This window comes from Pinus tabuliformis, chromosome 2_2 (genome assembly GCF_031772625.1).
Source record: "Pinus tabuliformis cultivar Carrire ecotype Pingquan chromosome 2_2, CPIR1, whole genome shotgun sequence".
Lineage (NCBI taxonomy): Eukaryota > Viridiplantae > Streptophyta > Pinopsida > Pinales > Pinaceae > Pinus > Pinus tabuliformis.
Genome location: NC_142300.1, coordinates 823,608,274 through 823,622,047, shown reverse-complemented (window position 1 = coordinate 823,622,047; position 13,774 = coordinate 823,608,274). Strand labels below are relative to the sequence as shown.

The 13,774-nt window shown below is 39.5% G+C and overlaps 1 pseudogene across 1 annotated transcript; it reads right to left on the bottom strand.

Annotated features, from left to right (window-relative positions):
* Positions 1 to 432: 432 nt before the first annotated feature.
* LOC149195514 (subtilisin-like protease SBT1.7 pseudogene) lies at positions 433 to 4,728 on the bottom strand (annotated as a pseudogene). The gene is made up of 2 exons (XR_016255149.1): positions 4,647 to 4,728; positions 433 to 2,926 (listed from the first exon to the last, which is right to left on the bottom strand). The product of XR_016255149.1 is annotated as a subtilisin-like protease SBT1.7 pseudogene (transcript).
* Positions 4,729 to 13,774: the final 9,046 nt, after the last annotated feature.

The following is a 13,774-nucleotide window of genomic DNA, read 5'->3' as shown; positions in this document are numbered from 1 at the left end:
ATGGTTTGGCGTGGTTTTCCTTGAATAAGGGTGATGAGTCTTCTTGAGACGTAAGAAAACTGAGGACCTAAAAGCTTGCCATTTTATGGATTACTAGCGGGTTATTCTAGGTGGCATAGTTTTCCTTAAATAACTGTGATGAGTTTGACAACTAAATTATAATATTTCTTAGTTGTGAAAAAAAAATTTATTTAAAATTAATTAATTATTTATTTATTTAAAGATGGTAAACAATTTAGATTATTAAAATTATAGGAATTTATGGTTTATATTTAGTTATATATCATATTTTTCTTATCCGGAACCAGGCTTGCAAATTTTTAAGTAAATGCACTTGATAATATATGTTTATTAAGATATACTAGTATATTATATGTGTTACATATATTAACATCATCTAATATTCATGCTTTTAGAACCCATATCGATCGTCTAATAAATGTATTTTATTGGGTTATTTTCCATATGATGCACACTACTTATTATAGGTAAGTCGCCATGAGAGTGGCGTAGATAAACAACAATATCTAAATATCTAAGCGACCAGGCCATCATCATCCCGGAAGCTTAATGATCGATCCACCCATATAACAGCGACCGGGCTCCGAACTGTATAGAGGCCAGACGACCAAGTGATCGAACCATAAGCTCCAGAGGCAGAGGACCTCTCAACACCAAAGCTTACAGTATACAGATGTCTTTGATTCTTCATCGTGAACACCAACGTTTTGGGCTTCACAGTCACCTTCACTCCCAACGGCTCCACAACCTGTACAGAGTAAGTTGAATTATGAGGCCCCACATTGGTGACCTTTCTTGTGAAAGTAGCAGAGGCTTTGCCAGAGGAATAAAACAGCACCGAAAAGGAAGGATAATTGAGGTCGCCCGGCTTTGGAATTTGTTTTGGACAGGAAACCGGTCTCTTTGTCAGCATACGAATCTCAGAAGACGAATAGTTCAAGCTGCAAAGATAGTTAATGTAATCTTCAGTGCCGATGTCGTAGACAAGCCCGGGTTCTCGTGCTTTCTCAGGATTTACGTGGCCCGCACCCATGTCGAAAGGAGTGGCAGGGGAGCCTGGTAGCGAGGCGTCCGTTATAGGGTTCCCCTTGTTATTGGTAACATAAGCCGTGGTCATGAGAGCAGACTTGAGAGCAGCCGGGCTCCAATCTGGATGCGCGGCTTTCAGCAGAGCAGCCAATCCACTGACATGGGGACAGGACATGGAAGTGCCAGACATGAGATTGAATTTTGTTCTTCGTTTATCAGAGGGCAGCCCTGTGGGGCTCAAGTTGAGGGGCCAAGCTGCTAGAATGTTGAGCCCCGGGGCGATTACATCGGGCTTCAGAATGTCTGGGCTTACGGAATTCGGACCACGGGACGAAAAGGAGCTCAAAATTGGCGCCTCTTCTCTGTGGTAAGTGGTGCCATAGAAAACAATTGTTCCCGATGGGCTAAGGCTGGTGTTGGAATTCAGGTAATCTCTTATTGCCTTGGCGGCCTTGTTACCGACAAACGTAGCGGGCAAAACGTGCGCGTCGGCTATGAGTTCTTCTCCGCCTCCGTCGGGAGTGAGTAGTATCATGCCAATTCCTCCGGCCATGGCCACCACTTGCCCCTTTTCGGTTCTAGCTGTGATTCCTCGTTCGCAGATCACGATTTTCTGTCGGACCATCTCGGGTTCCAGAGAGTCATCCAAACAGAAATCTCCGTACACGAGTGCCAAATTGGGTTTGGTTCCGAGAGGCTTTCCTCTGTAGAGAGATGCGCCACGGTAGGCGCGACCGTTTCCCAACACGGCAATTGCGGGAAAACTTCGGTCCACGGAACTTGCCCCCACTGTCATTATCCACGGCGCCTCGTTGGACAACGATGACGCACTAGGTCCCGCATTCCCCGCAGAGCAAGAAACGAAAACCCCTTTGGCCACCGCACCGAATGCCCCAACCGCTATGCTCTGTGCATAAAACGGAGTGTAGTACAAGTTTTCTGCAAGGGATATAGATAAGACGTCCACTCCATCCGACACCGCTGTGTCCATTGCCGCCATGATGTCGGATTCGGAGCAATCTTGAGACCAGCAGACCTTATACACGGCCACTCGTGCTCCGGGTGCCATACCCGTGGCCGTGCCCTTGGCATAACCCAGAACGTCGGCTCCCGGCGTAACGTTGCCTGCCGCTGTGGATGCAGTGTGGGTCCCATGCCCTTCCGAGTCCCGCGGGGATTTATATTCCAGCGTTTCATTTATAGGACCGTAGTGGGACTCGTACCCTTTGTAGAAGAAGCGCGCGCCGATGAGTTTCTTGTTGCAGTTGGAAGCGTTGAATGCTTTACCAGCCTCGCAATGCCCCTTCCACTTGGACGGCACCGGCGACTGGTTTTTATGATCTGCAAAGCTGGGGTGCTCAGGCCACACTCCGGTGTCGAGAACGCCTATTATTACATTCGTAGCGTAGCCCGTGGACTCAGACCAGAGGCCTTGCCCTCTTTTCAAGCCCAGGAAATGGGGAGTATACGTTGTGTGGAGCTTCAGAAGTTTGTCTGGATAAGCTCCCATGCAGCTCTCCATGGCTTTGATTGCGGCCACCTGATTGCCGCTCAACTTCGCTGCGAATCCAGTGAGAACAGTATCGTATGTGTACAATATACTCGATTCTACCAATTCTTCGTCATTTAATTGTCCCGCTTTCACAACTGCATCACGAATGAACGATGCATACCAGGTCGCAGGATTCATAGAATCGGGTATTTGAACCTTCGTTGTGTTCATGTGAACTATGTACGTCTGGACCTCTCCGGCGGCTTCTCTGGGATAAATTGCATTAACGTTGCTCGCTGTTGCGATGATGAAGGCTACGAAGACCAGGATCCTTCCTGTGTCTTCCATTATTTTTTACGCGTTCTTGAATATCCGTGATCAAACCTGGCAAGAAAGTATTTTGTTAGTTTCTAACGACGATATGCATACCATCAACTGTGGAAAGTTATCATGCCGCAAATTTCAACGACAGTTAACAATTTCGAATTCGAATTCAAAATTGGATTCGGGTACGATTTTACACCGGAAAAATTCTTTAAAAATCCCAGCTCATCTTATATTAAAAAAACAAAAACAAAAATGATGAATTCTTGAAATATCTTCGAGCATTGATATAGGATTTTTTTTTGGTTTAAAATAGTTAAAAAACTAATGAAAAAATATTTAAAAATAAAATAAAAATTATAAATTCTTTAAACATTGATATAGGAATTTTAAAAATAATAAAAAATACAATGTATCAATTCACAACTCATTTTAGAGTTTTGTATGTTTTTCTTTAATTTAGTTAAAGCTATGAGTATGCTTTTGAGAATTGATACTTGTTTAAATAAGAAAACAATATTAATTATATTAAGAAAAAGAATATATTATGTCTGTTTAATTAGCTATCTATATAACCAGTTATCTATATAACTTAATATAACTGAAAGTAAAAGTCATATAATTTAATATAATTTCATGTAAAATAATTATAAGTAAAAAGAATATGTAAACAAGATGTATATTTTAACAAGTTATTTAAATAAATTATTTAAAATTTGCAGTTAAATAAATTTGATCTCTAGGTTTATGTTTCTTTCTCAGTTTATGTCAGATCTATTCTTTCACTCTCAATTTATCTTAGATCCATTCTTGAGATAGATCTATGCTGATTAATATTATGAATAAGAAAATGTGAAAAAAAAGTAATAATATTAATAACAAAATTTCAAAACTAGAATTTAATGTGAAGAATTCAAAATCAAAATTTAATATAAAGAATAAGATTTATGAATATCAAAAATAAATTCCAAATAATATTCATATAACAATTTTTTTATTTCAACCCAAATAATATTAAGGCCATCCACTAATATTAAAACCATCTATCTAGTTATTAGATTTAAATGTATTTAAAAATAATAAGATTGGAATAGAAAAATTAACTCTCTTTATAATGATGCATTGAAAATGAAACTGACTAATAAAATCTTACACCATAGTTCACTGTAAACATACACATTGTACTGGTTCCAAAATTGTGTTTATTATCGTCCATTAAAATTGAAAGTGGCTAATCAAATCCTACACCATTAAAAATGTTTTTGCAAAAAAGCAGAGAATATACGCTAGTGTTTTTATTTCTTTCTTTCTTGACAACTCTTGATAAACACTCAGAATATTGATAAACTACTGAAACATTATGTGTCGCCGGAAAATAAATTTCGTGGAATAGTACCCTTTTGCAAGGAGCTGCTCGATACAACTCGGTAGGGTAATAATAATAATAAGCAATCTGGGTATGGAAGAAATTGTCATTCAATCTGGGTGGGTAATAATAATAAGCAATCTGGGTATGGAGGAAATTGTCATTCGGGGTAAACAATAATAAGCAATTCCCCTGAATTATTCCTAGATATTTATTTCTTCATATCTATCAAATATCAAGTATAAATGAAATCTCTACTCTCTTTTTTCTAAGTTTTTTGGGTGTGTTGAGGATTTGATTCCTTGGACTATATCTAAGATGAATATATACGCTAGTTTTATATTTCTTGAACACTATTGATAAACACTCAGAATATTGATAAACTACTGAAAATAAATTTGTGTGGAACAGTACCTTTTGAAGGGTTGTAGTGACCGGAGCGGAGAAATAAGTGGAGATGGTACTCGGCTCCACGGAAGGAGAAAGAGGTGCGTGGGCAGGCATGAAGAGTCGAGGGCAGCGATGAATCTTTATACACAGATGGTAAGTCGTGATTGTGATGGTAAACAAATCACCTATTGAAACGTGACGATAAAACCTGGGTCCTGCTCTGCCTTGCCAATTAAACAAATTTGTGGCTTGGCTTCAAACAGAGATTTCCTGGTTCTTGATTTGACATACACTTACTCTTTTGAAACAACAAACTTACAAAGGAATCATTAAGGGACCCAAAGAAACAACTCCATGAAAGACCTCTACGCAACCACTTCATCATCCTGACAATGTCATTTCAAATGCAATGTTCACTTCTCTGGTAGACTGCCTCTGTAACGAGTGGAAACATTTCCAAATGCAAAATATGGAATTATTTATTTATTTCAATATTTATAAAGATTCAATATTTTTCTCCTTTTCTTTTATGGGCAGATAGAGGAGATATATTTATTTAGTTTTTTTTTAATATTTAAAAAATGGTTGGAATTGGAAATTATGTAAATTCATTATATTTAAAAAATAATTTTACTATTTAAAAAATTTATAATAATTAAAAAAATCTAAACTTAATTATAATTATCTTACAAATAAAGAAATTTGGACTAAGATGGAAGGAGGATTGAGTCTCTATGACCCCTATACTTTGAATCAAATAATAGGAGCCAAACTTTTGTGGCACTAGATAAGAGGAGAAGTCAACCTTTGGAAACAAATCTGGACCCATAAATATGACTTGTCAACTCAAACTAAAGATACCCTCAGATATTGGGACCTTGCCAAAGGATCAAAAATATGGAACATGGCGTTCTAGAAGAGAGACCTCATCCACCAACATGTCTTTTAGGGGAGTAGAAATGGGAAAAAAAAAACTTTGTTCTGCAACAAAGTTTGACAACACTCCCATCAAGGTAGTTAAATGCAAAGGGCCTTGGGGTTCAAACCCACCACCCTCCACATGCTTGAGGCGATAGGTACGGTGGCTCCATGCATGCAAGAGGTTAATACTCTTGCAGGAGGTGGCAACGACTTTGTCTCTTGGGTCTAGCATTGTTTCAAGCGCTTTGCGAGAATTGGTGGTAGGTTTTTTGTCCAAGGGAAAGAAGTGTGGAAGGGTGATGCCGAGTGCAGAGAAATGACATGGCTCCAAGTGAGACAGTGGGCTAATCTACTCTTGGTGAGGGTAAACTGGTATGTGACCTGTTTCCTCTCTCCCTCCTCCATGCATCAATTTATCTGGTTATGGGAATTGGGTTTGCATGGGGTCGACTTGTCTGACATTCTGAGAAAGTGGGGTTTTAGGAAGTTTTCGGTGCTTGTATCCTTGATGCAATATGTCCTTTTGATCGGCATGGTCTCTGTGTTTGTTCGGTTCAAAATTATTCTTTCTCGAATTGGGTTATATGGGATTTGTGCCTCTATGGTCAATCCATGGAACCTTCTTCTTCTAGATTGGTTTGATAATCCATGGACTCATGAATGGGTTGTCAGCAACTTCGTCTCTGGTCTTAGTTTTAATGTATTTCATGGGGATGGGTTGAAGTTTTTCTCCCTGCATGCTTATTGGCCACAAAACCATAAGTGTTTCTCTGTCTATCGTGCCAATTCTCATACTCTCTGCCTCTATTGAAGTCCTTGCGGGGTTAGATACGAGGGTTTGCGACAGTCTGGGTATGGCAACTGCACTTATGGTGTAAGTCTCGTTGGTCTCTTAAATTTTTCTTCTGAATACTATGATAATTGGCTCTGGGTTGAGGAAGTTGAGTCTCTGTTTGGGTTGGCAAGCAAGGATGGGGTGCATGAGAAGAGACCAGAGAAAATTCATTGAATTTTGTCATGGAAATTACCATGTCATGCTTCTCTCATGGTAGGTGTGCGGGGCAGTAGGGGCAGTAGGGTCACCTGGAAGCGAAAATATTTTGGGCTAGGGCCAACACCTGTACAAGCAATTCGTCATACCTACCTTTTCATTGCGCATCGTGAGTTCGTGGAAATGGCCTAGGTTCTATCTGCTAGAGTCCGTGGCAAGAACACCTGGGTGACTATGAAGGAAGAGCACTCCAACTCTTTTGGGAGGAAAATGAGGGGCCACAAACCAACTGCCAGCATCATAAACGATGTAGCCACAACATACCGTGAAGGGACAAGAGAAGAAATTAAGCAGTTAATTGAGGAGTGGGAAGCTGATTTGAATAGACAGGATGGCTCGATGGACATTGACGTGGAGGATTGGTGCGCTATGGTGCTGTATCCTAAGCACACCTATTGTTGCGTTACCTAGTTGAAATAGACATTGTACCTGTACTGGTCCATGAAAAGTATCCTGGGAAATGCCCTGGAGCAGATCTTTGTGAATATGACAACAACGGTGCAGGACTGCCCCAACTACAAGCAAAACTTCGAGAAACTACAGTTTCAGCTGCAAAAACAAGATGGACGCCTTTGTTGAATCGAGGATCACCTCCCCTACCTTCTCTCACAGATAGTGTTGTCGGTTCCAATGTTAAGGATCTAGCTCTAGTAGAGTCTGTGTCTGTCGAGGGAGAGGAGTAGTCTGCGGCAATTTAATACAGTATTTTCTAATGGGCAGTTTTCAAAACCTTATGTAACTCCGTATAGCAGTTGAATGGCATGTAACCAACCTTTTTAAAAGGCACCAAATAATCCAAAATTATAACCATCATATTTATCAACATAATTTCATTATATCTTCTCTATTTCCTTCTAAATTATGATTCTATCCGTGATGGAGTGTTACTATTCATGTGATGGAGTTGTTGGAGGCGGTGCCCTCCTCCCAAGTGTACCGATTCATTTAAGAAGAGCAAGTCATTGCAGACACCAGCGGATGGATGCAGGGTTACAGGTGGGGGCGCTTTCTTAAATGGCATTTTTCAGGTGGGTTTTGGAGTGTGCAGAGGTAAGTGTGAGTGGAGGTAAGGTTTTTAGTCGCTTTGATGTTTAGTAGTGTTGTTTGGACAATCTGGATTCTCGTTTGGTCTATGTAGAGTGTTTTCATATGAGAGACTCTACCTTTGGTGAACTCACGGATCCTTCAAGTTCTAGTGCCTAGGCATTGGCTACAATTTCCTCTTCGTACCATGACTAGATATGACAGACTATCATGTGTTTTTTTTTGTCGTCAATTGTGGTCAGTCTCCAATGTCACTAGTAAGGTATGGCTTCTTGGATAGATTCCTCATTATGTTTTTGGATCATGTGCAAGTTTTTAAAGAACATCTTTTTGGTTGACATGCTGGTTTGTTATGTCGAGAGTTGTTTCTATGTTATGCTTTTGATCTCACTGTGGATTAGCTGGTATTATTTATGGTCCTCTGTGTTTTAAATTGCGGCTTGGCTTCAAACAGAGATTTCCTGGTTCTTGATTTGACATACACTTACTCTTTTGAAACAACAAACTTACAAAAGAATCATTAAGGGACCCAAAGAAACAACTCCATGAAAAACCTCTACGCAACCACTTCATCATCCTGACAATGTCATTTCAAATGCAATGTTCACTTCTCTGGTAGACTGTCTCTGTAACGAGTGGAAACATTTCCAAATGCAAAAATATGGAATTATTTATTTATTTCAATATTTATAAAGATTCAATATTTTTTCTTTTTTTTTTACGGGCAGATAGAGGAGATATATTTATTTAGTTTTTTTTTTAATATTTAAAAAATGGTTGAAATTGGAAATTATGTAAATTCATTATAATTAAAAAATAAAAATTTAAAATAATTAAAATTTTAAAATGATTTAGATAATTATGGGCTAGAATTTCTTATTTTACTATTTAAAAAAATTATAATAATTAAAAAAAATCTAAACTTAATTATAATTATCTTACAAATAAAGAAATTTGGACTAAGATGGAAGGAGGATTGAGTCTCTATGACCCCTATAGTCTGAATCAAATAATAGGAGCCAAACTTTTGTGGCACTAGATAAGAGGAGAAGTCAACCTTTGGAAACAAATCTGGACCCATAAATATGACTTGTCAACTCAAACTAAAGATATCCTCAGATATTGGGACCTTGCCAAAGGATCAACAATATGGAACATGGCGTTCCAAAAGAGAGACCTCATCTACCAACACGTCTTTTAGGGGAGTAGAAATGGGAAAAAAAAAACTTTGTTCTGCAACAAAGTTTGACAACACTCCCATCAAGGTAGTTAAATGCAAAGGGCCTTGGGGTTCAAACCCACCACCCTCCACATGCTTGAGGCGATAGGTACGGTGGCTCCATGCATGCAAGAGGTTAATACTCTTGCAGGAGGTGGCAACGACTTTGTCTCTTGGGTCTAGCATTGTGTCAAGCACTTTGCGAGAATTGGTGGTAGGTTTTTTGTCCAAGGGAAAGAACTATGGAAGGGTGATGCCAAGTGCAGAGAAATGACATGGCTCTACGTGAGACAGTGGGCTAATCTACTCCTCATGAGGGTAAACTGGTATGTGACCTGTTTCTTCTCTCCCTCCTCCATGCATCGACTTATCTGGTTATGGGAATTGGGTTTGCATGGGGTCGACTTGTCTGACATTCTGAGAAAGCGAGGTTTTAGGAAGTTGTCGATGCTTGTATCCTTGATGCAATATGTCCTATTGACCAGCATGGTCTCTGTGTCTGTTCGCTTCAAAATTATTCTTTCTCGAATTGGGTTATATGGGATTTGTGCCTCTATGGTCAATCCATGGAACCTTCTTCTTCTAGATTGGTTTGATAATCCCCGGACTCATGAATGGGTTGTCAGCACCTTTGTCTCTGGTCTTAGTTTTACTGTATTTCCTGGGGATGGGTTGAAGTTTTTCTCTCTGCATGCTTATTGGCCACAAAACCATAAGTGTTTCTCTGTCTATCCTGCCAATTCTCATGCTCTCTGCCTCTATTGAAGTCCTTGCGGGGTTAGATACGAGGGTTTGTGACAATCTGGGTATGCCAACTGCACTTATGGTGTAAGTCTCATTGGTCTCTTAAATTTTTCTTCTGAATACTATAATAATTGGCTTTGGGTTGAGGAAGTTGTGTCTCTATTTGGGTTGGCAAGCAAGGATGGGGTGCATGAGTAGAGACCAGAGAAAATTCATTGAATTTTGTCATGGAAATTACCATGTCATGCTTCTCTCATGGTAGGTGTGCGGGGCAGTAAGGTCACCTGGAAGCAAAAATATTTTGGGTTAGGGCCAACATGTGTACAACAAATTCGTCATACCTACCTTTTCATTGCGCATCGTGAGTTCGTGGAAATGGCCTGGGTTCCGTCTACTAGAGTCCGTGGCAAGAGAACCTGGGTGACTATGAAGGAAGAGCAGTCCAACTCTTCTGGGAGGAAAATGAGGGGTCACAAACCAACTGCCAGCATCATAAACGATGCAACCACAACATACTGTAGACTGCCTCTGTAACCAGTGGAAACATTTCCAAATGCAAAATATGGAATTATTTATTTATTTCAATATTTATAAAGATTCAATATTTTTCTCCTTTTTTTTTTTACACGCAGATAGAGGAGATATATTTATTTAGTTTTTTTTTTTAATTTTTAAAAAATGGTTGGAATTGGAAATTATGTAAATTCATTATAATTAAAAAATAAAAATTTAAAATAATTAAAATTTTAAAATGATTTAGATAATTATGGGCTAGAATTTCTTATTTTACTATTTAAAAAAATTATAATAATTAAAAAAAATCTAAACTTAATTATAATTATCTTACAAATAAAGAAATTTGGATTAAGATGGAAGGAGGATTGAGTCTCTATGACCCCTATAGTTTGAATCAAATAATAGGAGCCAAACTTTTGTGGCACTAGATAAGAGGAAAAGTCAACCTTTGGAAACAAATCTGGACCCATAAATATGACTTGTCAACTCAAACTAAAGATATCCTCAGATATTGGGACCTTGCCAAAGGATCAACAATATGGAACATGGCGTTCCAAAAGAGAGACCTCATCCACCAACACGTCTTTTAGGGGAGTAGAAATGGGAAAAAAAAAACTTTGTTCTGCAACAAAGTTTGACAACACTCCCATCAAGGTAGTTAAATGCAAAGGGCCTTGGGGTTCAAACCCACCACCCTCCACATGCTTGAGGTGATAGGTACGGTGGCTCCATGCATGCAAGAGGTTAATACTCTTGCAGGAGGTGGCAACGACTTTGTCTCTTGGGTCTAGCATTGTGTCAAGCGCTTTGCGAGAATTGGTGGTAGGTTTTTTGTCCAAGGGAAAGAACTATGGAAGGGTGATGCCAAGTGCAGAGAAATGACATGGCTCTACGTGAGACAGTGGGCTAATCTACTCCTCGTGAGGGTAAACTGGTATGTGACCTGTTTCTTCTCTCCCTCCTCCATGCATCAACTTATCTGGTTATGGGAATTGGGTTTGCATGGGGTCGACTTGTCTGACATTCTGAGAAAGCGAGGTTTTAGGAAGTTGTCGATGCTTGTATCCTTGATGCAATATGTCCTATTGACCAGCATGGTCTCTGTGTCTATTCGCTTCAAAATTATTCTTTCTCGGATTGGGTTATATGGGATTTGTGCCTCTATGGTCAATCCATGGAACCTTCTTCTTCTAGATTGGTTTGATAATCCCCGGACTCATGAATGGGTTGTCAGCACCTTTGTCTCTGGTCTTAGTTTTACTGTATTTCCTGGGGATGGGTTGAAGTTTTTCTCTCTGCATGCTTATTGGCCACAAAACCATAAGTGTTTCTCTGTCTATCCTGCCAATTCTCATGCTCTCTGCCTCTATTGAAGTCCTTGCGGGGTTAGATACGAGGGTTTGTGACAATTTGGGTATGCCAACTGCACTTATGGTGTAAGTCTCATTGGTCTCTTAAATTTTTCTTCTAAATACTATAATAATTGGCTTTGGGTTGAGGAAGTTGTGTCTCTGTTTGGGTTGGCAGGCAAGGATGGGGTGCATGAGTAGAGACCAGAGAAAAATCATTGAATTTTGTCATGGAAATTACCATGTCATGCTTCTCTCATGGTAGGTGTGCGGGGCAGTAAGGTCACCTAGAAGCAAAAATATTTTGGGTTAGGGCCAACATGTGTACAACAAATTCGTCATACCTACCTTTTCATTGCGCATCGTGAGTTCGTGGAAATGGCCTGGGTTCCGTCTACTAGAGTCCGTGGCAAGAGAACCTGGGTGACTATGAAGGAAGAGCAGTCCAACTCTTCTGGGAGGAAAATGAGGGGTCACAAACCAACTGCCAGCATCATAAACGATGCAACCACAACATACTGTAGACTGCCTCTGTAACCAGTGGAAACATTTCCAAATGCAAAATATGGAATTATTTATTTATTTCAATATTTATAAAGATTCAATATTTTTCTCCTTTTTTTTTTACAGGCAGATAGAGGAGATATATTTATTTAGTTTTTTTTTTTAATATTTAAAAAATGGTTGGAATTGGAAATTATGTAAATTCATTATAATTAAAAAATAAAAATTTAAAATAATTAAAATTTTAAAATGATTTAGATAATTATGGGCTAGAATTTCTTATTTTACTATTTAAAAAAATTATAATAATTAAAAAAAATCTAAACTTAATTATAATTATCTTACAAATAAAGAAATTTGGACTAAGATGGAAGGAGGATTGAGTCTCTATGACCCCTATAGTTTGAATCAAATAATAGGAGCCAAACTTTTGTGGCACTAGATAAGAGGAGAAGTCAACCTTTGGAAACAAATCTGGACCCATAAATATGACTTGTCAACTCAAACTAAAGATATCCTCAGATACTGGGACCTTGCCAAAGGATCAACAATATGGAACATGGCGTTCCAAAAGAGAGACCTCATCCACCAACACGTCTTTTAGGGGAGTAGAAATGGGAAAAAAAAACTTTGTTCTGCAACAAAGTTTGACAACACTCCCATCAAGGTAGTTAAATGCAAAGGGCCTTGGGGTTCAAACCCACCACCCTCCACATGCTTGAGGCGATAGGTACGGTGGCTCCATGCATGCAAGAGGTTAATACTCTTGCAGGAGGTGGCAACGACTTTGTCTCTTGGGTCTAGCATTGTGTCAAGCACTTTGCGAGAATTGGTGGTAGGTTTTTTGTCCAAGGGAAAGAACTATGGAAGGGTGATGCCAAGTGCAGAGAAATGACATGGCTCTACGTGAGACAGTGGGCTAATCTACTCCTCGTGAGGGTAAACTGGTATGTGACCTGTTTCTTCTCTCCCTCCTCCATGCATCAACTTATCTGGTTATGGGAATTGGGTTTGCATGGGGTCGACTTGTCTGACATTCTGAGAAAGCGAGGTTTTAGGAAGTTGTCGATGTTTGTATCCTTGATGCAATATGTCCTATTGACCAGCATGGTCTCTGTGTCTGTTCGCTTCAAAATTATTCTTTCTCGGATTGGGTTATATGGGATTTGTGCCTCTATGGTCAATCCATGGAACCTTCTTCTTCTAGATTGGTTTGATAATCCCCGGACTCATGAATGGGTTGTCAGCACCTTTGTCTCTGGTCTTAGTTTTACTGTATTTCCTGGGGATGGGTTGAAGATTTTCTCTCTGCATGCTTATTGGCCACAAAACCATAAGTGTTTCTCTGTCTATCCTGCCAATTCTCATGCTCTCTGCCTCTATTGAAGTCCTTGCGGGGTTAGATACGAGGGTTTGTGACAATCTGGGTATGCCAACGGCACTTATGGTGTAAGTCTCATTGGTCTCTTAAATTTTTCTTCTGAATACTATAATAATTGGCTTTGGGTTGAGGAAGTTGTGTCTCTGTTTGGGTTGGCAGGCAAGGATGGGGTGCATGAGTAGAGACTAGAGAAAATTCATTGAAGTTTGTCATGGAAATTACCATGTCATGCTTCTCTCATGGTAGGTGTGCGGGGCAGTAAGGTTACCTAGAAGCAAAAATATTTTGGGTTAGGGCCAACATGTGTACAACAAATTCTTCATACCTACCTTTTCATTGCGCATCGTGAGTTCGTGGAAATGGCCTGGGTTCCGTCTACTAGAGTCCGTGGCAAGAGAACCTGGGTGACTATGAAGGAAGAGC